At 40.4% G+C, this 27,978-nt stretch overlaps 1 protein-coding gene and 1 long non-coding RNA gene across 21 annotated transcripts in view; one reads left to right on the top strand and one right to left on the bottom strand.

The window, feature by feature from the left end:
• ROBO1 (roundabout guidance receptor 1) overlaps nucleotides 1-27,978 on the top strand; it is a 1,025,913-nt gene that overhangs the window by 776,095 nt on the left and 221,840 nt on the right. The gene's annotated exons all lie outside the window — the stretch shown is intronic.
• LOC120402129 overlaps nucleotides 6,731-27,978 on the bottom strand; it is a 57,627-nt gene continuing 36,379 nt past the window's right edge. The window contains exon 5 of the long non-coding RNA XR_005596999.1: nucleotides 6,731-7,025. This is a non-coding gene — a long non-coding RNA (uncharacterized LOC120402129). The remainder of the gene's footprint in view (nucleotides 7,026-27,978) is intronic.

The raw sequence follows: 27,978 nt of genomic DNA, 5'->3' as shown, positions 1-27,978 counted from the left end.
GAGGACCATCCGGGCCAAATTGAAGTGAGTGGGATTGTGACCTGCTGCATGGGGTGGTAATGCCACTCAAATTTGGGGTCACTATGCTTCCCAAATTTGGGGTGGCCAGGCAGGTAATCTGGGCCGCTTCTGGTTGTGCCTCTGAATGTCACCATCATCTTTTAAATACATCACTCAGGGCTTTTCTACACAAACAAAGCGGGGAAAATCAAACCTGTTAATGTATGTCAACAGGGTCACATTCATCGTTAGTGGGGCAGCAGGCTTGTACAGGACAGAGTTACACCTTAGCTTGCTGCAAACTCAGTGTATGTGTAGACAAGCCCATGGTTTATAAGAGTAGGGTAATACTTCTGTCAGGCATGAACTTTATTCCTGTGATTTTGATTAAAACATAGGGTTAAATAGTTGTATAACTTTGATTCCTTTTCCTAGAAATAATTCCATTAATTAAAAAAAAAATCCAAGCACTTTTGGAAAATTGATAAGGGCCAAACTTGAAGTTCATTTTCCTTTATGAATGTGTGTTGTATAATTCACAGAATAAAAATACTGCTCCCTATGGAATGCAGTTTTATTTCGATAAATAATTCACTGGCCTGATTGCTTAGCAAGAATGCAACACTCCAAGGGTCAGATTTGCAAAAGAGCTCAGCTCCCATTTAGGCTCCTAAACTGAAGTAACTAGATTTTTTTAAAGTGCTCAGCAGCTCTCATTGTTCTCAGCAGCTGGGAACTGAGCTCTGTTGAAAAGCTGGCTCTAGCAGTCTGAGTTTTGGTTTCATGGTTTGCCCTTTGCTCCCTGGCTGGCAAAAGTTACATTAAGATTCAGGATACAAATAATTCCATCCAAAATAATATGAACCTCTTCATGCTGAGTCAAGAAGGTTCAAATAGTTGAGTTCACAGTGCCTCTAACCCTTCTGCTAATATTTCATTTTAAATCTAGTTCTTGTTTAAAGTCAAATACCTCCAAGTAGCAATGTGGCCACAGTGATATGAACAGCATAGGACATTTGTTTATACTGTTGCCAGAATGTATTAAGTGTATACCAAATGGACTGCATGTTTTGTTCAGAGGTCCTAAAGGGGGATTTGTAATGCTGCAAACCTGCAGTGAGATCAGAGTTTGTCACGTACAATCAAAAGATCTTAAAGATAAGCTGTACTTCCCACTTAATATTTCTGTATCTATTTTATTTTAAAACTTGTCCTGCATATGCTATAAAAGTCCTAGTCCACATGTAGCTGTATGAAATTGTTTGTTTGTTTAGGATCTTACAATAAAACCAATGGTGTTTAATTTATATGTGTTGCTTTTGCATTTCTGCTTCTTCGCTATGTTGATAAAATCCGTAAACATTTGTGAGGTGACAACAATCTCCTGTTCTGTAAACTTTAAAAAATCAGTTTGAAGTAATATCACTGGCAATTTTGAGTAGATATACTAATTCAGAATGCAGCAGAACCCTTTTTCTGTAAACATAGCCCACTTCAGTTTCCAGAGCCAAAAGTCTAGTGTTTGATTAATTGACTTTTTGTTCTATTTAGGGACTGTTTTTATTAATGCATTTTTCAAACTGAGACACAGCACATTATCGCCTTCTCGATCATTGTAGTAAGTGTTGAGATCTGAGAAGGCCAGCTGTAGCAGCTGTGTTTCCCCTTGAATCTCAAAGCTAAAAAACTTTCATCTCTGTTGCTGCCTCAGCTGCTGGTCTCAGGCTGTGGCCTACTCATAACTCAAACCAATTTCAAAGCAAAGTAAGTAACCTCTTTGGAATGCTTTTGGAAAACCACAGGAAGGCTTTAGAAAAAGAAGAAAGAAGAAAATACAGTGCCTGTCCATTTTAAATGGATGTTTCCATTTTAAGGTAATGCCTGATACCAGTCGTGAACAATACAGGAAAGGTCTTTTGTTTAAAAAAAAAATGTGAAAAATGCATTGCTTTCTACTAGCCACATTACAGGTAAAGAAAAGGGCTGTGAGTTTAACAGGTTTATTTGAATTTTTTTCAAATGGTTGCACGAAGAGCATGGCCTTCAAGTAAAATTACATCTCAAATTACATTGCATAGTTTGGGGATGAGCCATTTGTGTATGAGTATGTTGATCAGGCTTCAACAATTTTTAAAACATAAAGATAAACTTCTGAGGAGAAATGGTATTTTTTCCAAAGGGTTTATATTTTAATTTACCAAAGCAGTGGAGAATTATTGTTTTGTTTTGTTTTGTCCAAAAGCCACAAATATAGTAAGCATAGTGAAAACACACAGGAAGACATGGTTCCAGTGCTGAAGAGCATCATTTTTGAAAAAAGATGCAACAAATTGGTGCAGCAAACAATAGGAATGAAGGTGGGAGGGAGAATGGGAGGATGCCTGAAATAAGACCACCTGATAACATAGGCTACCTACACTACTTGATGATTCTGGAAAAGTAGATAGCTAGAATTAACTGCAAATTTAATCCCTTCACACATAAACCTAACAAAAATCTTTATAGCCTTGTTCATAATGATACATTTTACCCTTCCTCAAGAACTGACCTTAACAAAGTGTAAAAATAATAATAGACAAAAGTGAAAGAGAAGAGGTGAGCTTCTCTTTATAATCCCAAAATGTGATTGGCAATGTGAAGTACAGCAGCAAGCTTGTCCTATAGAGCAGTGGCAAACTGGCTTGAGTGCTCTTTCATTGACAGTCGAGGGAATTGGGTGCAATAGGAAAAGAGTAGTTCAGTGCCAGTGAATCAGAATGCCAAGTCAATATCGAGCAACTATTGAAATTAATGGAACTTCAATAAATTAGCGGAGACAATGAAAAAAGTACTTTCTTCCTGAATGAATGAGTTCACAAAATCAGCAGTGTGAGAGCAGATACAGAGTTGTACCAATGAAACCACCAGTCTGATGATTCTCAGAAAGTTATATAATTAAATATTTTACTCCTAGGATTTATTTTTTAAGAGTTTTATCTAATTGTTATCGTTTGCTACACCTTATCTCTAGATGGTCAGGGAGGCTACCCATATGTCTGTATTCAGGAGGATTTTTGTGAAGTAGCTATACTTTTCCCTGTAGATGAGGAGTGTTTCTCTGATTTGCAAATGGCAGTCAGAGCTTCTGCAGCTTTATCAGGACGATTTTTGTTTTTGAAATAAAATCTTCCTCCCAGTGCTAGACTTCTCACCTGGCTCAGAACACAGCTAATGTTGTATTCAGGCAGCAATTTAGCAAATATTGGTTGGGTACACCTGAAGTTGTAATATATCCCCCCTATGCTGCCACTTGGGTGATCATTTTGCCATTGGTTACCATTCATCCCTTGTCCCTGTGTAATTGCAGCTGTATCATAGTGCTAATGGCTCACTTCAGAAGTATATTTCTTCTCTAACCAGGTTAGCTAAAACATGCTTGAGTTTCAGGCTCTGTCCCCCTGCCTTCACTTTCTGACTTTTGACCCAACTAGTAATCTCACCGTGAATTCCAAATTAACAGGTATCTTATGGCCTTAGCAATCAGCCTATCAGGCCAGCAAGGACTGGCATCATTCTCTTCATTTCTGGTGTCGGAGCTTCTAGAGTTTACTGATGACAACTTTTTCCCTCACTAGGACTAGTAATTGAATGACGACTTTATCATTTTGTCTATCTATTCACAGGAACAGTAGCTCAAGGCAGGTGCGTTTTGCGAGTGGATAACGATAAAGGGGTCTAAGTAGAAGGTTTTCTTACCATACCCTGAGCCTTCTAAATGATTTGACCTTTGCCCATAAACCTATCACTGTGGTCAACACAAAGCCTACCATTGATTTACAGAGCAGCCAGTCTGTCATTTCTGAGCTCAGATCCTTTGACCTTTTATTTGTTGTGGCAAAAATAATGGTACTTGTCTGAGTCCTAGTATTTAATAGCCCTTTCATACATGAAAGGCCAAAGGACTCATTTTGAATATATATCAGACAATCTAATAATTCTGTCAGAAGTGAAAACAAATTGTCAATAATTAAAGGTCAGTAAGAATCCCTGACAATTCTAAAATAGAAAAATAAATCTCTCTGAGAGTTGACTAGTTGAGTTTCTTTTGAAGACAATATGCAGAATTATTTTAGAAGGATAATTTCCTCCCACCTCCCTCACCCATTTTTTGCTTTTTACTTAGAGAGAGTCTCTGCACCCATGCCCATATTGACCATGGAAAAGTTAGACAATGTCCTGATCTGCATATTTCACCATCTCTAAGCTGCCACCTTCATACTGTTGTAAACCTTAGTCACGTCTTCCATCTGGAAGGAATTTATTGGACTCCCACTGGGACTTATCACTTTTCTTCATATTTTAGTGTATATCAAGTATAATGCAAAGCTCACTCTCTACTCTAGGACTCAGTGTACCAACTCCACAGCAGTTCCAGCCTCTGCCAGATGAAAGATAATTTTTCAGTGCTAAGATGTCAGATCACTGAGTCAATGTTTACACTGCACCATAGTGTGGCTGTACTATTGCTTATGAAAGACAAATATGCTGACTGACCATTTAATTGTACAGATGGTTTCCTTTCTAGCATATTTTGTTTATATAAAAAGGTTTGCAAAAAAGCTGTTAATGGACATCAATATGTATGGTATGAATTATGGTCATTTTTTTTTAAAAGCAGCTTTGTACAGTGAATAGCAGCTGTTTGTTCCTGGAAACTAGGCTACAGTGTGATTAAATGTAGTGTATGTGTATATATACATGACCATGTGTATAATACAGATTTTAGTGTCAAAGCTGTATTATCTTCCATTTTATGAAAATGTTCTGACTCCCCTAGTTTTTTATCTATTTTTGTGTGGAATGAAGGGATAGTACTTGTCATAGCATAGTCCTAATAAGGCTGTGCTATTCAAAGGGAACTTATATTAAGTACTTATTTTCTAATGGCTGAAACTTTTTTACAATATTATCCTGGGAGGGTTGGGCTACAATATTTCATATTTATAGACACCCCAATATGAATGTGTGCAGGGGAGCTGGAACAATTTTTATAGTCAGGAGTGCTGATTATGGAAACTCTGTATTTGGGTGTTATTCTTTCTTCAAGCCAGAGGGTGTGGTGTCACCTCCCCCACACCACCTTGTTCCAGCGCCACTGGATGTATGCTCTTGTGAGAGAGTGAGTTTGATGACAAAACAACTTTTGATCAGATCATGAAAAAAATGTTTCGCTTTTTGGTGATTTTCATGTAGCTTAGAAAAGGACTATTTTCAGTATTTTCAGGCTTATCATGGAGCTAGGCACTGATTTTTTAAAGGTATTTAAGGCAACTGACTCTTATGGGAATTAGGTGTCTAAATATCTTTGAGGATCTGGATCCCAGTCCTCAATGAGCATTCAGTGTCAGTTCTTGTTTTTTTGCCAGCTTTAAGATGCTAATGTCCTTGCAGCTCCTCTAAAACCACCTCATGTTGCTGAATCCTTCCCAAGAGTGGCTAAACCTCTTACAGTTCATATATAACTAATTTCTGAAAAATCAAGCATCAGCAAAGGAAAGTACTTCCATTAAAATCTGAGTAGACTTTCCTGGAAACTTGGGTAGCTGATATAGAATGTCACTGAACATAATTTAAGAGCAAAGTTTAACTCTTAAATCCATCTGGGAGTAGATTCAGAGCTACATCTTGGGTTATTTAAAGTTGTTTTCTTTCTGGCATGGGAAAAACAACATTAACACTTATGTTTACTTCAGTAAAGCAAGAGGCTTAAGTAGATGTGAGGAAAAGATAAGGAATATGCCCTTTTGTCATCTTTGGTATTCTGTTTAGGTGGGGTAAAAATGTGGTCCTGTTCCAATCAAAGAAAACTGCCAGTTCTTAATGGCAGTCTGTTGTTAAATATCACAGTTTAATATCACGCGAGACTGAGACTTTCTAATACCTCTGGCTCCTAGCAGCTGATTTCAATGTGTTCTCCCTGAAGAATGACCAGTAGTTAATTTATAATATAGGAAGGCCCTGTCATCACGCCTGCAGGCTGCACATACTAATATAGAGAGGTAATATCCCTTATTGATTGCTGCAGATGTTCCTCTAATGGAGTAAGCTCCATATTGTACCCTTGCATTTCTTAGGCAGGATTCTGTCTAGCCCCATATAAGACTGGATTTGGCATGCTTGTGGATACACACAGCTTATCAAATAGTTAGTCAGTATCAACCCTGCTCTAAAGATATTTCATTATGGACTCTAGACTAGGAGACATTGACTCTTACAACTGTAGTTGTCCCAGATATCAGATATGAAGTGTATGTGCTTTTGTATCACAGTGATGGGTGTACTAGAAATATGCAGGTAAATATAAATTAATACCTTTTTAAATTTTCCTTTTTACGGAGACCACTGGTTTATAGGATACTATGACAAGCCAACACATAGCTAACAGATGTGATTATATAGCAGCCAGGTCTCATGATGCTAGAATACCACTTGAGGATGGGTGATTATGTACAATATTGATATACCAAAAGGAATCCTAGCTGGGCCTCACTGGTTTGGCTAAGGAGGGTAGATCACACTAGAATTCCCAACTCCTTAGTTCTGTTTTCCCTGGAGTAACTAGATGCCAGTGAAGAACCAGAAGTCTTAATAACAGCTATAGATTTACCATCTGCCACCTTGCTAGACAAATAATCAAAGATTAAAGATTTAATGCCTGAGATTGATTTTTTTTATTTCTGTTTTCAATTATTGTCCTGGGTTTTGCCCACAAGTGCCTATATGTTTGGTTGCAAGATTTATTGTTGTTACATTTTTCCACCTAGAAAGCAGGAGTACAGTCTTCTCCTGAAATCCTGCATTTTGCAATGATTCCCAGGCAGCAAACAGAGAATCATTAGAGAATCCTTCCTGACAGAGTTGCTCCTTTGCATTTGGATCATTCTGTCTGCTTTCCCAAGGAGTACAGGAACTGAGGGATTGAATGAAACCATGATGTGGACTGCTAGTGGAGCTTGGATCAGAAAGCACCATTTTGCCAGCATCACCTGGAACAGACAGAAAGGGTAAATGGTTGCAGAAAACAGAATCAGCGTATCCCTTCGTGCTCTAGTCTTACATAGTACCTTTGTGTGGACAACTTTAGAGATTTGTGACTAGCTGTTATGTGAGCTAGCTTCTGAGCTACCCATAGGGAGTATCTTTTTGAGGACTATTTTATGGGCAAAGGAAGGTTCTTCTTGCAGGCCTTTGTCCCTATACCAGGGATTGTCTGCCACAATCTCTCTCCCTGGGATAGATAAATAAGATTCCATCATCCAAACAAAAGAAGGGGGGAAAAAAAGCCCATCCAAAGTGACCAAGTGCCTGCACATCAGTTAGAATATTGCATCATACAAAAGGCCCATCCAGTCATCGCAAAAGAAAAATTATGGTTATAACAGTAGAGCAAACAAATCCCACATTCTGCCTCCAAACCCCATTGTCTCATTTTTCTGTGTCTTTTTAAATATAAAATCAGGGCTATGGCTTTGTAACCTATTCCAAAGATTAGACATTTTGGCTATTTCAAACTATGGAAAGAATGTGTTGAGTGGGTAGATGGCACTTCCTGCTCTACGTATAACTTCAGTTTTGTCAAATTGTTCATTCATTCTGACTGGGTTGCCCCATAGTTTGGTAAGTAAGAGACTCTGGCGAAGTAGATGGACCTAAAATACTGTTTTCAGTTTTAAAGAGATTCCCAGTATCAGTGATGTTCCCTATAGTTATTGCTATTTATTATTTATTTGTTGTATTATGGTAGCATGTGAAGGACTGGAGCGCATGCGTGCGCGCGCACACACACACACTTGTCATAAAAGGCTTACAATCTAAGTATATTATGTGAGATAATAGGTGGCCACATCAATCCATCAGAGGAAGCACAAGGTAACAGTGAAACAATTATGATAATATGCAGTGGTCACAGCACTCCCACAACCTGGCTATTGTTGAGATGTGTGTAGACATTGCCTCAAAAGTGAGTTTTTAGGAGGGATTTGTAGAAGGAGACTGTAATTGCTTTGTAGATCTTTATGAAGAGCTCTCCTTATGCCTTAGGAGTGGCGAGGGAAAACTGGAGTAAAGGGCAGTTAATGCTGGCTGTAATCATGCCTCAGTGGGTCACAACTCAGGATGCCAGATTCAGAAGGAACTGCTGAGAAATAGGGCAAACACAACCCAAAACTGCTCGTTATTTTTTCATAGAATATACCAAACCAGCCACAAAAGTACACTCCTGTTTTGCCACACTGGCTAATGAGAATTCATAAAAGCAGTTTCCTTGGGCATTCCAGTTCTTATATCACCACCAAAAATACTGGATTCAGAGATGAGTGATTCTTCACAACCAGTCTTATCAAATGAAAGGTTCTTCTGATCCCAAAGGATCAGTCACACACCCAGGTCAATATATAACTGAGATCTTTCCCAATAATCACACTGATGCCAATCCTTCAGTATCTAAAGGTTTATTCATAAAGAAAGAGAAAGAAAGGTAAGAGTTAAAATTGGTTAAAAGAATCAAATACATACAGTAATTGCAAAGTTCTTGGTTCAGGTTTGTAACAATGATGGAATAAACTGCTGGCTTGATAAGTCTCTGGTTGCTTCCAAATCATTGGAAGGACCTCAATCCCTTGGTTAGAATTCTCCCCTTAGTGTAAGTCCACAGTCCAGAGATTTGAGCAGGACAGAGGCAAAATGGAGAGGTTTCCAGGGCCATTTATATCCTCTGCCATGTGGAGGGAAACCCAGGATTTCAAATAAAAACATTAGCATAGGTAGTGGAGAATCACAGGTGACCAGATAGTGTTTTGAGTCACATGGGCAAGTCACATGTTCATGCCCAATTTCACTCAGTCATTGCTGGAAGCCATTACCTATATTCCAGACAGCAAGTTTATAGTACAGGCCACTCAGTGTAGATGGGTGTCTCCCATGGTCCATTGTGAGGTAAGTGTCCTTTTGATGGGCCAATCAATTTGAATAGTCCCTCCAAGATGTGCTGGCTAACTACTTCCTGGGCATTACCTCAGGAGCAAACATTTGAAATCTAGGTATAGAGCCAATATTCATATCTTCAAATACAAACATTATATGTGCATACAAATAGCATAATCATAACCAGCAAATCATAACCTTTTCATAGATATCTTACATGCAACATTTTGTACAAGAGTTGTAAATATATAATAGTGGTTGCAACAATGATCTATATCAGTGGTTCTCATAGCCGGTTCGCCGCTCCAGGCCAATGGGGGCTGCGGGATTCGGCGCAGGCCGAGGGATGTGCTGGCTGCCCTTCCCGCAGCCCCCATTGGCCTGGAGCATCAAACCGCAGCCAGTGGAAGCTGCAATTGGCCAAACTTGCGGACACGGCAGGTAAGCAAACCAGCCCAGCCTGGCTTACCAGGGGCTTTCCCTGAACAAGCGGTGGACCGGCTTTGAGAACCACTGATCTATATAGTCATATTTTAATCAGATAACATCACTGGTGGCATTGAGATTGACATCTCTGTAGAGTGGAACAGATGATAGGTAGGGAGGGTTGTAAGCCAGGAAAGACCTTGAAAATAAAGATTATAATGGGGAATACCACAGGAACAGATACTAACCCAAGAAGCAGAATGAACTCTTTACAAATGTCCACTCTTTGGTTGTCTGACTGAACTAATAGTGCATTAGATGATAAGTTCCTGCTACGTTTCTATTTTCAGTTCTGTGTAGTCTTCTCTAAAAGTTGTGTGTGTTAGGCTAATATTTAATGTTCTTGGTCTCAGCCCAGAAGCAATTTATTTTTTGTTCCAAAAAATATGGTAGAACTCCATTCAGGACTGCACTATGGAGACATGAAGAATATGGGGGTCGGGGAGAAGGAATATTACAGATTCTTTTTCAGATACTACACCTCTACCCCGCTATAACGCGACCCGATATAACACGGATTCACATATAGCGCAGTAGCAGCGGGGCTCCGGTGGCGCTTTAAAGGGTCTGGGGCTCCGGCTGCTGCAGGGAGCCCCAGGCCCTTTAAATCCCGCTGGAGCCCTGCTGCTGCTACCCCAGGGCTGCGCCAGTGGGGCTCCACTGGCGATTTAAAGAGCCTGGGGCTCCCCACAGTGGCTGGAGCCTGGAGATCTTTAAATCACCGCTGGAGCCCTGCCGCCCCCACCCCGATATAACGGGGTTTCAGCTATAACGCGGTAGGGATTTTTGGCTCCCCACGACTGCGTTATAGTGGGGTAGAGGTGTATTTTGTGCTTTTATAATGTGAATTACTCTGTGTCGTGTATATAGTTGTGAAAGAAGAACATATGCTTTTGCTTTGTTTGAAGAAATTTGATTTAAAAATAAGGTATAAAACTTTGAATATGGTGTTCTGCGCATGCAAAATATCTTTCTTTAATTTCAAGAAAACATACCAAAGTGTGATGCTTAGAATGTTTATACTAGTGTCTTTGGCCACTCCTCACCTTCTTCCTATAATAATAAACCTTCTTTACTTTTCATCTGGTCTTGTGTAAAGCAATGTATGAGAGTTTAAAAGTGCTGACGATGTAATGAATTCAAACTATTTCAAGCTGTACAATTGCGTTGTAGGATGAATATATTATGAGAACCACAGTAAGTCTGGCCTTGTGCTCTTACTGTAGTTCTTGGTTGCTAGAAAGGACTTATTGTTGTGGATGGGACTGATCCCTCCCGGTTTTAAATGCTGACTGGGTTTGAAAATGTTTAGTTCGTGGGTGGGTAGCTAGCTGTGAATATTTGGCCATGTTGCTACTTCCTTCTATGTGATTGCAATGGGTCCTTTTAATGATTTTATACATACTATGCTTTTGGGCTGGAACATTTGATTGGAGGCCTCAGATGGGATAACTATGCTGGGAGAAGTAGAATCTCCAGAAGATTAATAGTGTCATTTTGTCTGGTATTTTATTTTCTCATTTTTATTACTGTGATTTTTGAATTTGTGTGCTTAAGAATTAAACATGGGATTTTCAAAAGCACACAGTGGTGGCCTAATTCTTCTCTCACTGAAATCAGTGGTAAATCTCTCAAGGCTGGATTTGATGGAATTAAGCCGATTTACACCATATGTGAATCTGGCGCTCATTAACTTCAATGGTAGCAGAGTTAGCCAACACTGAGTGCTTCTGAAAATCCCACCTTAATTTGGGACTCTGTGCTCTGGAAATAGAAGACATTAAAGGCAAGTAACAGTTAAAAAAAAACAAATACAAAATTTGGCATATATTGGCAGAGTAGCAGTGCAAATGTTCCACATCTCCATGTGCACCTAGATATTAATTGTTCTTTAACATTTGCTTGTTTTTTGGTACGTTTCTGTGCCTGGGACACATTTTATGTGACATATTGTATATATGGAGCCAAGTATACAATTGTTCACTTGTGTCTTCAGTGGGTATATTTGGCTTTCTGTGTGTGTGTGTTTGTGTGTGTGGTTTTGAGGGATTCAGGTACAGCAAAGTTTCTCTATATTATAGACCAGGTTGGACAGCCAAATGGACTCCTGACCAATCTGTAAAGCAATTAGGCAACCCCATTGAAAGCTGTGGTTTCAAGAATTGCCTTTCACTGGAGCAGTTAAAAGAAAATCTGCTGTGAATAGGAAATGATGTGAAGTTCAGCTTTGATTTTTTGTAATCACCTTCATTTCTTGGTTCAAGGATTTTTATTTTTATTTTTAAAAGATGAATATATGGTAATTTCTTTTTATCTTGAGGAATTCTTTACTAAACCCAGTATATGATTACTGAAATGTAATGGATCTATTATCCACTTCACTCTTTGTAAACACTTTTTTTTAGTGGTGAGTATTTAAGTGGTCATTTATTTATTTATTTTTAAATTAAACACTTTAACTGTAATTTAAGTGAATTTCCCCCACATTTTGAGCATTGCACCATTGAAAACTCCAGCCTAAATTTAAGACAGCATAAAGAAGCAGTGACAATTTTGCTCTCAGTTACTCTGGTATAAATTTAGAGTATTTTCAGTTAGTTATTCCAGATTTAAACAGTATAGCTGGGTGCAAAATTTATTTCAGTTGTTTAGCTTTGTATGAACTAGTAAACAAACAAGTTCAATATAAAATACTTAAAATTTCATGGCTATATAGCTGTCTGGGTACACTGGTCTACAATTTTTGAGAAGTCGTCTGCTTCAGAGATAAAATGTGCTATTTATTATGTATTTTGATGTGCTGAATTCAAATATGACAATTAAAACAACTGATTGGCTACTGTTTCTAAGATATTTAAGTTTCTACATTTTATGTCTATGTATATTGTGTAGATAGTAGAGTTTTAATCATAAATTGTAAACCTAGGTCTTTTCATGTGTTTATGGTTGCTTTACATGATAATATTTCACCTGTCCTGTTTATGTAACACTTTAAAAATCAGCAAAAGGGTTATATAACTAAAATTTATTATGAAACAAAAGGCAAAAAACTATTATGTACATAGTTTAGTCCTATTCAGTGGCTACTCGGCGCTTCTTGGCTTGTCTCTTGTATTCATTAAATCAGGCCTGCACAACTCGTAAAGCGGTGAGGGCCACATTACTCCAAAGAAAACAGCCGAGGGCCGAAACTTCCCGGTCCTGCAGAAACACCCCGCCCCAGGGCCGTCCAGCCCTGCAGAAACAAACCCTCCTTCCCCAGCGCCGCCCCACCAAAACAGCTGTGGGCCAAAAAGGAAGGTTGGGGGTGGGAAGGTGATACTTTATTTTAAATCAACCGGGGGCTCCCAGCTGAAGAGGTGGCTAGGAGCCCTCAGGGTCAAATTAAAGGGCTCGGGGCTCTGGCGGCTGGGGGAACCCGGCAGGGCTGGCTCTAGGTTTTTTGCTGCCCGAAGCAAAAAAAAAAAAATGTGGCTGCCCCCCGTCCCAGCCCTGGGCTCTCCCCGTACCCCCTGCTGCCCCAATCCTGGGCTCTCCCCCCACTGACCCACACCCCCTGCCGCCCCAGTGCTGGGCTTCCCCCTTTCCTCCCCACCACTGCCCTCCCCCCACCCTGCTGCTGCCCCAGCCCTGAGCTCCCTCCCACCAGTGCCTTCCCCCCCCCACACACACACCACCTGCCTCCCCAGCCCTGGGTCACTGGTAACTCGCTCCCAGGGCGGGTCATTCAGCAGGAATTTTGGATGTGCACAAAACAGACAGGATTGGTTCCCATATGGTTACAGAGCTGCAGTAAAGTGGAACAATTTTCAGCTTGTGTGATTGGAGGATATCTGGATGCATATTATAAGACTGTCCTCCATAAATGAGGAAAAGTTGAGGTGCTTTTATTATTCTTTTGTTCCACTCTTTCTTTCTATGCGGAATTTGCCAATGCAATATCACTGTCTTCCCAAAATTTAAACAAACAAAAAGGCAATGGCTGTTGAAAATAGCAATTCCAGTGCTAATAAGCATTTCTTGCTCAATTTTATCCTGCTTTTTCTACAGCAAGTTACAGTGGATCAGTATATTAGATTTGGGAGAAATGAAGTAACAGCTGCCCAAACTGAGCTTGAGAACTCCTGAATTTTGAGGTGTTCAAATCTGGAAGGCAGGTTCTGGGGAGGGCGGCTGTGGGCTCCACGGGGGAGCATGGCAGCAATGTGTCTGGAGCTGCATGGAGCCAGACACGCTGGTCTGAGTGGCACGGTAAGGGGGCTGGGGGTTGGAGAAGGGGTAGGGGTTCCAGGGGCGGGGGGGGGGGTAGGGGGCCGTGGTTCCGGGGGCCAGTCAGGGGACAGGCAGCAGTAGGATAGGCATGGGAGTCCCAGTGGTTTATCAGGGGACAGGTAGGAGGTGGGGTCCTGGGGGAAAGTTGGGGGGGGTCTCAGGAGGGGGCAGTTGGGGACAAGGAGAAGGGAGGCTTAGATAGGGGCTGGGGTCCCAAGGGACAGTTGGGGAAGGGGTCTTGGGAGGGGGCAATTGGGGGACAAGGAGCAGCAGTATTTAGATAGGGGTGGGGATCCTGGGGGGCAGTTGGGGCAGGGGTCCGGGGAGGGGGGCAAACAGCGGCCGCGTGCCGGGATTCAAAGGGCTCTGGGCTGCCGGCAGCCGTGGGGAGCCCTGAGCCCTTTAAATCCCAGCTGGCTGGGAATCTCTGCGGGCAGCCCAGAGCCCTCTGACTCCTGGCAGCGGCTGAGATTTAAAGGGCTCTGGGCTCCCTGCGGCTGCGGACAACCCAGAGCCTTTTGATTCCCGGCTTCGCCTGGGATTTAAAGGGCTCTAGGCTCCCCGTCGCTGCAGGCAACCCAGAGCCCTCTGACTCCCAGCCGCGGCCGGGATTCAAAGGACTCTGGGGTGCCCGCAGATGTGCGTATGGGGTGCCCGCAGATGTGCCGTGTGCATATGTTGTGCAGGCCTGCATTAACTGGAGCATCTCTTGTCACTGTCCAGCAATAGTTTGCAAGCATTGATGGGCTCCATTTGCCCTGATAGCGTTTCTCCATTGTTGCAATGTCCTGGTGAAATCGCTCGCCGTGCTCATCGCTCACTGCTCCGCAGTTTGGTGGGAAAAAAATCTAGATGAGAGTGCAAAAAATGTATATTTAGTGACATGTTGCAACCAAGGCTTTTGTATGCCTTGAGGAGGTTTTCCACCAACAACCTGTCATTGTCTGCCTTGTTGTTTCCAAGAAACTTTATTGCCACTAACTGGAAGGCTTTCCATGCCGTCTTTTCCTTGCCACGCAGTGCATGGTCAAATGCATCATCTCGAAGAAGTTCACAAATCTGAGGACCAACAAAGACACCTTCCTTTATCTTAGCTTCACTTAACCTTGGAAATTTTCCACAGAGGTACTTGAAAGCTGCTTGTGTTTTGTCAATGGCCTTGACAAAGTTCTTCATCAGACCCAGCTTGATGTGTAAGGTTGGTAACAAAATCTTCCTTGATTCAACAAGTGGTGGATGCTGAACACTTTTTCCTCCCAGGCTCCAATGGCTGTCGGAGTGGCCAATCTTTCTTGATGTAGTGGGAATCTCTTGCACGACTATCCCATTCGCAGAGAAAACAGCAGTACTTTGTGTATCCAGTCTGCAGACCAAGCAAGAGAGCAACAACCTTCAAATCGCCACAAAGCTGCCACTGATGTTGGTCATAGTTTATGCACCTCAAAAGTTGTTTCATGTTGTCATAGGTTTCCTTCATATGGACTGCATGACCAACTGGAATTGATGGCAAAACATTGCCATTATGCAGTAAAACAGCTTTAAGACTCGTCTTCGATGAATCCACTCATCTGGATCGTGAACGATGTTGAGGACTGCCATCACACCATCGATGTTGTTGCAGGCTACAAGATCACCTTCCATGAAGAAGAATGGGACAAGATCCTTTTGACGATCACGGAACATGGAAACCCTAACATCACCTGCCAGGAGATTCCACTGCTGTAGTCTGGAGCCCAACAGCTCTGCCTTACTCTTGGGTAGTTCCAAATCCCTGACAAGGTCATTCAGTTCACCTTGTGTTATGAGGTGTGGTTCAGAGGAGGAGGATGGGAGAAAATGTGGGTCCTGTGACATTGATGGTTCAGGACCAGAAGTTTCATCCTCTTCCTCTTCCTCGTCTGACTCAAGTGAGAATGATTCTGGTGCATCAGGAACCGGCAGTCCTTCTCCATGGGGTACTGGGCGTATAGCTGATGGAATGTTTGGATAATGCACAGTCCACTTTTTCTTCTTTGACACACCTTTCCCAACTGGAGGCACCATGCAGAAGTAACAATTGCTGGTATGATCTGTTGGCTCTCTCCAAATCATTGGCACTGCAAAAGGCATAGATTTCCTTTTCCTGTTCAACCACTGGCGAAGATTTGTTGCACAGGTGTTGCAGCATATGTGTGGGGCCCACCTCTTGTCCTGATCTCCAATTTTGCAGCCAAAATAAAGGTGATAGGCTTTCTTAACCATAGTGGTTATACTGTGCTTTTGTGATGCAAAAGTCACTTCACCACAAACATAGCAGAAGTTATCTGCACTGTTCACACAAGTATGAGGCATCTCTGCTCACTTTGGCTAAACAGAAATGTGTCCCTTTGCAAAATCAAACACTGAAAATAAGAGAGCACGACACTGTATGATTTCTAGAGCTGATATAGGGCAATTTGTTCAGCAGAGTGATGTAAGCTTCATTATGATTGCATCATCCATGACTTCTAGGAATAACATGATGCAATTCATATCATGTATGACGCAATACCAGCTTCAGATTGCATCATTCATTGTTTTGCCTAAAAAGCAAGTACTGTCCAAACCCAGTCATAGATTTATTCATAGATCCAGTCAAAGGTGTATTTTAGTAATTTCTGGTTTAAATTGAGATCCCTTCCCTTTACAACTCACTTATCCTCCACTATTCCCAAGTCAAGGGTCGTATATACTGACCCAATAGCATAACTTGAAAACTAGAGCCAATCAACAATTTTAAGCATCATTTTCGTTCTCAGTGTCCCAGAATTAGTAAATTTTGACTACATTTATTTCAGAAGCATTTTGCCTGTAGAGCAGTGGTATAAGTAACCTACTTTAGTAAAGAAAAATTTATCTTTAACTCTGCTTAGGTTATCCTAAATAGATGCATGTGCCAGAAAAAAAGGCCTCTTTCAACTCCTAAATTTTCAAAGACGTAATTGGGATTTTAGCAACAAAACTCGCTTTGAATTTGACAAGAGTCATGACTAAAATGCTGCAGTTCTTTGAAAATATACTCATCATTGTACTGGAGTGAGCTCTGTGTTTGCTCAAATAGAAAACATGTTTTTTTGCAACTTGAAATAAATTTTCTTCTCTTGACAAGTTTTTGTATCTCAGTTTTTATCATAAGCTTTTCAGCGTGAGATGAAAGTTGCCCTTATATAACAATACGATATTTTAAAATCTAAATTTCTGCTGCATAATAGCTTTCAAAGCAGGCAGCACTGAGATTTCTAACCATCAGAAGAGTGACATTCTGGAACAGTCTTCCAATGGGAACAGTGGGGGCAAAATACCTAACTGGCTTCAAGACTGAGCTTGATAAATTTATAGAGGGGATGGTATGACAAGGCTACCTACAATGGTATGTAGTGATCTGCAACTTCTAGCAGCAAATATCTCCGCTGTCTGATGATGAGACACTAGATGGGGAGGGCTCTGTTACTACAGAGAATTCTTTCCCAAGTGTCTGGCTGATGGGTCTTGCCCACATGCCGAAGATCTAACTGATCGCCATATTTGGGGTCGGGAAGGAATTTTCCCCTGGGTCAGATTGCCAGAGGCCTTAGGGTTTTCGTCTTCCTCTGCAGCATGGGTCATGGGTCGCTTGCAGGTTTAAACTAATGTAATGGTGGATTCTCTGTAACTTGAAGTCTTAAATCATGATTTGAGGTGTCTATTACAACCAAATTTTAGGTGTCTATTACAGGAGTGGGTGGATGAGGTTCTGTCACCTGCAGTGTGCAGGAGATCAGACAAGATTATCACAATGTTTTCTTTCGACCTTAAAGTCTATGAGTCTGAGATGTGTGAAAGAGACTTACCACAGTATTTCAGGTTCATAGTATTTATCCAAGTGATGTATAGAGTATTTGTCATGATGGAACCACCAAACTGTTTTAGAGAATTATAATATGCAAATTAAATAAAAAGCGGCTACAAAACAATACCATTAGCTACAACTGGTCAAAAAAGTTTCCATGCTGCCAGGAAAATATGAAATGATCCTTTTTCATGACCTACAAAATAGTGTTTGAGTTCAGGTATTATATATACAGTAATCCTAAAAAAATGTGAGAGGGGAATGTGAGTTTAGTGGCTATTAAATCACACACAAAAATGAAACCGTTCATTTTGTTTGCTTAATTACGTTTAAAATTAAATTCAGCATAAACATACTTGGGTGATGTGAAATGCAGAAAAAGTAAAGCTGAAATTCAAATATGATCCTATCCTTTCACAGCATGCTGTTGCAGCACTTGTTATGATGTATATGGTCACTCACTATTCTGAGGTCTCTACAATACCTGAGGGTTGTAAGTGAGGTTTCAGACTTAAGACATTTGTCACTAGTCTTTGGAGTGGATCTGAAATGGAATGTTGTAGTAAAAAAATCCCTTTTCTAGGCTCTAGTTGCTAACTGATGTTGAAGATGTCGAACTAATAAGTCAAAACATTTTTCTTTAGAGTAAAACAATACAAGATGACAAGAAACTGTCATGATTTACTGCTTTTAATTATGAAGAATGCAAAACTCTGCTAAACCTACATTTATTGTGATATGCCCTCATGTAATTGCCTTGCAAGGGGCTGCTAACCTCTATTGTCGCCCCATCCTAGTCTCATCTTCATTTCATTTACTCTGATTCTCCAAATAATTTACAGTGCATGAGTAGCATAAAATGGTTATATCATTAAATTCAAGACGTTACAGCTTTATAGATTTGATGACGGTGTTTTTCAGAAGGTCAGGAATGTCTGATGTTTATACAACAGTAACTTCGAACAGCAATGGTCTCAATGACTCATGTAACTGAGCCTCATAAAGCAACTGTAGGAATGGGGAGGAGCACGTTCTCTCAGTTTCCACTGGCAAAAACACAGAAGCATTACAAAATGATAACGACATTCTAGAATGTACCCTTCATGCTGATATCAATAGTTCCAGCTGTTAAAGTTCAGATCCTAAGACAGTCACGAGGAAAGAAATTTTAAAAAAAAGTCTATCAAAAAGAAGCATTGTCCAGACAGCCCTGGATCCTTAAAATACCATCTACCATGTAGGAAGGGAGTGCCTCCTATGCAGGACCTGACTGTTACTAAAATTCATCCTGCTGGTCAAGAATAACCTCTGTGGCACAAGTAAAATATTGAGCATTCAGGACTATTCTATTCTATGCATGTTTTTTATACAGCCTGCATCACTACAGTGTCTAAGCACCTTTCAGGAAGCATTAAGGGACATAGCTAATGTATGGGGGATTTCTTCTTGCTTCCTCTCTCTCTCTAGGGGGACAATTCTATGTGTGTCGTGTAGTGTTTTGGTCTGATGTGCTGGTGATGATTTCTTTTAAACGTACTTGTTGCTATTATGTGTTTGTATTAGAAAACACAATATCTAACAAGTTTCAGAGTGGTAGCCGTGTTAGTCTGTATCAGCAAAAACAATGAGGAGTCCTTGTGGCACCTTAGATATTAACAAATTTATCTGAGCATAAGCTTTTGTGGGCTAAAATCGATTTCATCAGATGCATGGAGTGAAAAATACAGTAAGCAGTATAATATATATATCACAGCATATGAAAAGATGGGAGTTGCCTTATCAATGCAATCAAGGTGGACTTCGCCCATTTCAAACAGTTGACAAGAGGGTGTGAATATCAGCAGAGGGAAAATTACTTTTTCCCTCTGCTGATGCGTGATGTTTATGTCACCATCGCTTATTTGCACTGTAGTGTTCAGGAAGTGGAGTTCTTGTGTGGACTGGTCCAGGATGAGGTTTATGGTGGGGGTGAAGTGAACTTCAAAAAACAGACTTCAGTGAGAAACTGCAGAACTGGAATGAATTTGCAAACTGGACACCGTTAAATTAGGCCTGAATAAAGACGGGAAGTGGATGGGTCACTACGAAAAGTAATTTTTCACTCCATGCATCTGATGAAGTGGATTTTAGCCCACTAAACCTTATGCCCAAATAAATGTTAGTTTCTGCGGTGCCACAAGGGCTCCTCGTTGTTTATGCTAATATCTAACAAGTGTACCTTGAGGTTGAAGCAGAAGGTGGTGAGTTTTACAGTGCTCCTTGATTTGTGTAGGACTAACATTTTATTTATGGATTATGACTTGGTTTCCCAAGATCTAGATTCTTAAAGGCAATGTGATCCACAGATAATGCTCTGGACTGAGAATTAGAGGACCTGAGTTTTAATTCTGCCTCTGCCACTGACATGGTTTGTGATTCTGGCAAGTTACTTAACCTTCCTGTGTCTCAGATTCCGCAGCTGCAAAAGAGGGATAAGCACACCTTTTTTAAATATTTTGTGTTCCCTGAATGAAAGGCACAATTTAAATATAAAACATTACAATGATTTTTATTTATTACTTCTAAAGCTTGTCTGTATAACTCTGAGGTTCCCCTGTATATCAAAGATGCACTGAACTGTAACATCTACAAGCATTCAGTCTACTATTGTTTGATGGGAAAAAATAAAGTGTTAAACCAGCAACTAAAGACATTCATGTTACACAGATTCAAATTTATATAATATTTGCATGACAATTATGTTTCAGGAGAGAGCCCGAACTAACATCAATGTTCAATGCGTTCCTTAGCTAAAGAGATTAAGTACAATATTATTATAATTATTTATTTAGAGTTTATTATTTATTTATTTATTTATTGTGTAGAGCTGGTAGAAACTTCTTGTAAATGTGAGTTTTTGATTATGTTGTAGGCTTTTGCTGAAAATTTGAATTTCAACTGGGGGAAAAAACAAACCAACCTGAACGTTCTAGACAAAATACTAATAAAAAAAGTATGGGTTTTTTCAATTAATTATAGAGTCATAGATTCTAGGACTGGAAGGGACCTTGAGAGGTCATCGAGTCCAGTCCCCTGCCTTCATGACAGGACCAAATACTGTCTAGACCATCTCAGATAGACATTTATCTAACCTACTCTTAAATATCTCCGAAGATGGAGATTCCACAACCTCCCTAGGCAATTTATTCCAGTGTTTAACCACCCTGACAGTTAAAAACTTTTTCCTAGCGTCCAACCTAAACTTTTTCCTAGTGTTCAACCTAAACCTCCCTTGCTGCAGTTTAAGCCCATTGCTTCTTGTTCTGTCCTTAGAGGCTAAGGTGAACAAGTTTTCTCCCTCCTCCTTATAGATACCTGAAAACTGCTATCATGTCCCCTCTCAATCTTCTCTTTTCCAAACTAAACAAACTCAATTCTTTCAGCCTTCCTTCATAGGTCATGTTCTCAAGACCTTTAATCATTCTTGTTGCTCTTCTCTGGACCCTGTCCAATTTCTCCACATCTTTCTTGAAATGTGGTGCCCAGAACTGGACACAATACTCCAGTTGAGGCCTAACCAGCACAGAGTAGAACGGAAGAATGACTTCTCGTGTCTTGCTCACAACACACCTGTTAATGCATCCCAGAATCATGTTTGCTTTTTTGCAACAGCATCACACTGTTGACTCATATTTAGCTTGTGGTCCACTATAACCCCTAGATCTCTTTCTGCCAGACTCCTTCCTAGACAGTCTCTTCCCATTCTATATGTGTGAAACTGATTGTTCCTTCCTAGGTGGAGCACTTTGCATTTATCTTTGTTAAACTTTGTCCTGTTTACCTCAGACCATTTCTGCAATTTGTCCAGATCATTTTGAATTATGACCCTGTCCTCCAAAGCAGTTGCAATCCCTCCCAATTTGGTATCATCTGCAAACATAATAAGTGTACTTTCTATGCCAATATTGAAGTCGTTGATGAAGATATTGAACAGAGCTGGTCCCAAAACAGACCCCTGTGGAACCCCACTTGTTATACCTTTCCAGCAGGATTGGGAAGCATTAATAACTACTCTCTGAGTACAGTTATCCAGCCAGTTATGCACCCACCTTATAGTAGCCCCCTCTAAGTTGTATTTGTCAGTTTATTGATAAGAATATCATGCGAGACCATATCAAATGCCTTACAATCCACCTCTTCTCCCTTATCCACAAGACTCTGAACTCTGACAAAGTCTTGACATGCTTTTTAATAAGCTGTTTTTGTTTGAAGAATGCGTTGCACTTTCCAAATTCCTACTTTAATCAACATAAATAAATAAATAAACAGAGGAAATGAAGAGGAATCTGCAGCATTCCTTTTTTGAGCAGCTATCTGGAACTCCAGACATATCTTTGCCAAAGAGGGCTGGCCACGTGGGCATGAACTCATGTTTTTCCCCTAAATAATCTTGTATGCCTTCCCTTTTTGAATATCTAGGTTGTATTTCAGTTTCAAAACCTAAAGTTAGTCTCCTAAATCCCATATTTAGGTTCCTACCTAAAAATAACCTCTTTTTTCATAGGTGCTGCTGATTACATATAGCTCCCACTGACATCCCTGGGATTCATAGGCTGTTGGCGCTGAGGTTGCTTTTTCTCCCACTTCTTTTGTAACTAGCTCAAGATTAATTATCTAAATAGAAATGATAGTTTCTAGAATAGGGATTCTCAAACTTCATTGCACTGCACCCTCTTTCTGACAATAAAAATTACTACACTACCCCAGGAAGGGGGAACGAAGCCTGAGCCCACCCAAACGCCACTGACCCTGGAGGGGCAAAGCAGAAGCCTGTAACCTGAGTCCCTACACGCATGGCTGAAACACTTGGGTTTCGGCCTCGGGTGGTGGGGCTTGGGCTTGGGCTTCAGCCCTGGGCCCCAGCAAGTCCAAGCCAGCCCTGATGACCCCATTAAAATGGTGTTGAGACCTACTTTGGGGTCCTGACCCACAGTTTGAGAGAGTTTGGTTGGAGAGTATATTAGAAGAATTCCAAATCATCTGCAGGAATAGAATTAAATTATTTCCAGCCACACCCAAATTGGCGTAGGCAGTAACAGTAAAGAAATTGACATGGTAAGACAACATTTTTCATTCAACACTTAATTATCTTTTGGAACAGCGTAAGTTCTTTATTGCTAATTGCCCTAGAGGGAGTTTGGCTCAATCAGTAGAATGCTTCATTTAAACAAAATGGCAAACTGTAGGTGAATTCTCCTTGTTGCTTAGTATTTTTTTTAAAAAGGGAATTCTAAGAGATCTAAAGCGAAACATATTGCTTATGCCCTTTGTCCTTAAATTAATTATGCTTTTCAATTTCATTTGTATTCCTAATGGATATGTATGTATGTCTTTGTGTTTCTAGCAAGGGATAGCTTTAACATAAAGCCAAGATATATAACTAGGTTGTTCCAAAATGTTTAATTTGACTGTCTCACTAAGTTGAAATGCAGAAGATTAATATAGCATTTAGAAATATAATGAAACATACATTTCCCAGTCAGTTAAATACAGACAATTTGGCATTCTTAAGTTGGTGTAATTAATCTGTTAGATATATTGCCTCTATAACACTTAGGGTGTATCATTTCCCGGTAGGAAAATTATTGCTTTGTAATGTAATGCTAAGTGGTCCCTGCAGAAAAATTGGAAGATAGTATTGCAGTGTGAACAGTAGAGATCACTATTTCATAGGTTTTGTTGTATATTCTTTAAATTTTAAGAAGTGTCAGAAAAGTTGATCATAAAGTATGCAACATTTAGTCACTATCTTAGAGCCTAGCGAGGGAATGAGATTTTTGAACAAGTTACAAAGTTTATCCCAATGCACTCTTTTTCCTAATGTGCCCTGACGAGAATCCTATCCACTTGGACTGTGCTTGAGTGATTTACCCTTTTCTTTTCATTTTGCTAATGAACAAAGTTTTTCCTTGACCTCTCTGGAAAGCAGAACACTCCTTATGTTTTTAAGTCTATCAAATATAAATTGCATAGATTCCATCTCATCTCAATTGATTGGACTCTTCCAGTTGGTTTGCGTACTTCCACCTTTTCATGTTCTCTGTATGTATAAATATCTCCTGTCTGTGTGTTCCATTCTATGCATCCGAAGAAGTGAGCTGTAGCCCACGAAAGCTTATGCTGAAATAAATTTGTTAGTCTCTAAGGTGCCACAAGTACTCCTCTTCTGTTTATAGATTCCATTGGCATTCAAAGAAAAAAATTGTTCCAGTCGCAAGCCATGTAAAACATATAGAAATAACAAGAAGAAATAAGACTTTAAATAGCCCACTTTGACTATTTTGTGCCTAGTTAAAGCAGCAAAACTCATCTGTAATGCAGAATTTGTATACACTTCCACATACATGACTGATTCAGCCTTTTGCTATATTTTATAGACTTCCCAATAAGCTGTTCATACAGATAGTTCGGTGAATAATTAACTGAGATAACACTTTATATGGAACTGCGAGCATATGAATAGCCTATTTTTTATTTTCATTCTATTTTAAATTGTTTTCTGACCTTAATTTTACATAATTTTAAGAATAATTTTTTTTATGAATTTATCATAAATAAAAGAAAAAAATGTGTATACTCTTGAACCATCATACCACTGTAAACTATACCATGTTCTTGGAAATGAAATACTGTATTTTTGGAAGTCAGTGGAAGTTTTTTTTTGTTTTTTTTTTAATTTAAGGTTACAATAGAATGACTTCAAAGAGTTTTGCTATTTCAGCTGATAACAGAGCAACTCCCTTAGGCCATCTCACTTAGACAGCTTAAGCATGGTCATTTGGTAGCAGATAAGAAAGCCTGTGAAGTTTAATGAGTAATTCTGACTCTGGAAAAAAAACAAAAGCTTTAAATTTTTATTCTACAACAATTACAGTTTTGATAGCTTAGTTACTTGTAAACACTGTGGAGGAAGTAACAATATTGCAATTATTTTAAAAGACATGACAATGTCATTGCATTAGCAGTAGAGTATTTTAATATTGTGTCGTTGTTACCAAGGAATCATAGAAATTATAGATGAGAGAGGCTTATTAGGTCATCTAGCCATCCCATTGCCAGTGCAGGACTGCTCCCTAGAGTGTTAGAACTAAGTCCAGTTTCAAATTACTCAAAAAATGGGACGTCCACCACTTTCCTTGGCAGAGATTCCAGAGGCTAATTGGATGCTATCTGGATATTTCCCCTCAAATTCAGACTCACTTTTTTCTGTAGTTAATCCGATCACTCTTAGGCTATTTCTTTACTGCAGAGTGAATTTGAGTTAATTACACTTAAGTCAGCCTAACTCAAGTGAGAACAGACAGATTTGGAAAATAACACTGGAGCTGCATGTGTGTGGGAGGGGGTGAGGGCTCTGGGGTGAGGCCAGGGATAAGGGGTTTGTGGGTGCAAGAAGGTGCTCTGGGCTGGGGCCAAGGGATTCAGAGTGTGGTGCGGGGCTCCAGGCTGGGACAGGGTGTTGGGGTGCAGGCTCTGGAGTGGGGCCAGAAATGAGAGATTCAGGGTGCAGGAGTGGACTCTGGGCTGGTGCAGGACAGGGTGGGGACTCTGGGAGGTAATTTGAGTTCAGGAGGGGGTGCCTGACTCCCAGAAGTGGTGACATGTCCCTCCAGCTCCTCAGTGGAGCAGGGCGGTCAGGGAGGCTTGTCGTGCTGTTCACCCCCTCCCCTCCTCTCCCCACCCACAGGCGCCACCCCAGCAGCTCCCATTGGCCAAAGTTCGGACTTGTAATGGTCTGGTCAGCAGTGCTGACCGGAGCCATTAGGGTCCCTTTTTGACTGGGCATTCCAGTCAAAAAAACCAGACACCTGGCAACCCTAGCAGCTGACTCAAATTTTAGCCTATACTCTATTGGCAGGTGTTTTGAAAGCACCATCGCACTTCAGTTAAGGATTTTTGTGTTTGTATGGAATTCGAGATAGGGCATTACAACTCATGTTAACTCTGCATTGAAGACAAGCCCTTAACAATACACTCTGAATTCCTTTCCATTTGTTGATATAGGTTTTGATAATGATATATAGTAGTCTCTGTCATCCCCCTGTACCATAGAGAGGATTAAAAAGTAGCTGGTCTGTGAATTGATATTGTTATATTAATATTAAATTTCATTTTAAGTTAATAGAAACAAAAATGCAAACTCAGCTGGTAGGTGTTTAATGTAGAATGAAATCATTTATAATGAATTACAGTGTTATATTTATTTAAACTATTGTGCAGATCAAAAGGAGCTGTAAATTGAGATGATGTCTGAGTGACACAAAGGCAAATATGTTAAATCAATACCATATTTTTTCCACAAAAGAAAATACCTTTAAAAATGAATGTGGGTCTTTGAAATGTATTGCGACATTTTCTATTTTTATTAAAATTGTTATAATCCTGCCACATGGGGAAGAGAGGTAAATTACCCTCTTCCATTTGGAAGAAAGAAAGCATAGGCTGTCAGTGTTTTTCCATCTCTCCTCTCTCCCAAGAATATACATTGACTTCAACATTCACAGAAATTATATGTCACTTTTTTTTAGATTGGTTTTCATCGCAATACAAATCTATAGATTTAAAGGCCAGAAATGACTCTTCTCATCTTCTGGTTGGATTTGGTGCATAACACAGGCCATAGAATTTCACCCAATAATTTCTGCATCAAACCCACAGCTTGTGGCTGAGCTAAACCATATGCTTTAGAAGGACAGCCAATCTTAATTAAAAGATTTCAAGTGATGGAAAATCCACCACATTCCTTGACTGTTAAAAATATACAACCTATGTCCACTCTGAATTTTAACTTTCAGTGATTGGATGTTATGTTTTTATCTATTGATTAATGAATTATTTTCTCTCAGAAATTTTCTCCTCATGTATGTATTTACTTATCTGGTGCATGGGTGCTATAAGTTTGATGTACTGCACTTATCGGAGGTCAGTATCAAAAAAAATCTAATAAAGTACACATTTTAAGTAAGTTTTATATAGTTTTTCAATAGTATACAGGGCAAAATCAGTTCTTTTCTCTTTTTCTTCTTATTTTTACATATATAAAAGTACAGTGAAAGTTGATAGAAATACTATAAGCAATTTTAAGCCTTGTAACATATCATGTAAACAACTTAATTTCTACCTTCTAAACCAGTGGTGGGCAGCCTGCAGCCTGCATGCGGCCCATCAGGGTAATTTGATTGTTGGCCGTGAGCCATTTTGCTGACATTTTTCGTCTGCAGGCACGCCCCCACCCCAGCTCCCAGTGGCCGCGGTTCGCTGTTCCCAGCCAATGGGAGCTGCGGGAAGCAGTGTAAAGGACTCGGGAAGTCAGGGGTAATGGAGGAGCTGAGGGAGTGGGAAGGAGCCTTGGAGTGAACCTGGGGGGTTGTTGGGTATGGATGGTAGAAGTATGGAACAGGTTTTTGGGGATGGGAGATTGTTAGGGAGTTGGGAAGCCTCCCTCATGCAGACCCTGGCTGAGCCCTAGTCTCTCCCATTCAGACAGGCACATCTGCCTCTGTCCCTCTGTGTCCCTGCACCTACCATCCCCGTGTGTCTCTGCAGCCCCCTCCCCTGTCTCCGTGTGGCACTGCAGCCCCCTCCCATTCAGCCCCCAGCTCAATGTCACCCAACTAATTCCAGTCTGTTCTCCCCACTAGCCCTTCTGAACCCCAGTCTATGACCCCCCAGCAGCCCCGTGTGCCCTGCCCTGTCCATCCTCTGCCTCTTCACCCTGGCCCTGCTCTTTCCCCTTCCTCTCGGTTGGCTGCCCGCCCTCTCTTCTGGCACCACAGCAGCTCCTGGTGGGTGAAAGGTGTAACTGCAGCACCTAAGCAGCAGAATCTATGTTCTGCAGAGAAAAAAAAAGTCTGCAGGGGGACATGAATTCTGCATGTACACAGTGGCACAGAATTCCCCCAGGAGTAGACAATGCATTTGTAGAAAACGCAGCTGAATGTGTAGCAGACAGTTACAGCTTAGGTTTAACATAAACAAACATGAAGGGAAATCTCGAAAGATGTATCACAGACTAATTATTCAATGATATTGCCATTTTAATATTATTTATTTGGTTTTATATTTCTTCTACGCATCTTAGAAATGCTGCCCTTGCTTTTCATATTTAATCCATTCAAAAAGTTTTACTTAGATTGACTGTTTACTTTCCAATGTCTGAAATTAAACACTTTCAATTAAACACCAGCAAACTTTCCAGAAAAATGATTTAAGCTGAATTTTATTCAACACTTTGGTAAAATAGTGAAAACAAAGACACATTGGAACCTCTAGTTCAGGGGTCAGCAACCTCTGGCACGCAGCTCGCCAGGGTAAGCACCCTGTTGGGCCGGGCCAGTTCGTTGACCTGCTGCATCGGCAGGTTCGGCCGATCG

The sequence above is a fragment of the Mauremys reevesii genome, linkage group 1 (assembly GCF_016161935.1).
Source record: "Mauremys reevesii isolate NIE-2019 linkage group 1, ASM1616193v1, whole genome shotgun sequence".
Lineage (NCBI taxonomy): Eukaryota > Metazoa > Chordata > Testudines > Geoemydidae > Mauremys > Mauremys reevesii.
This window is presented reverse-complemented; position numbering and strand designations above follow the sequence as displayed.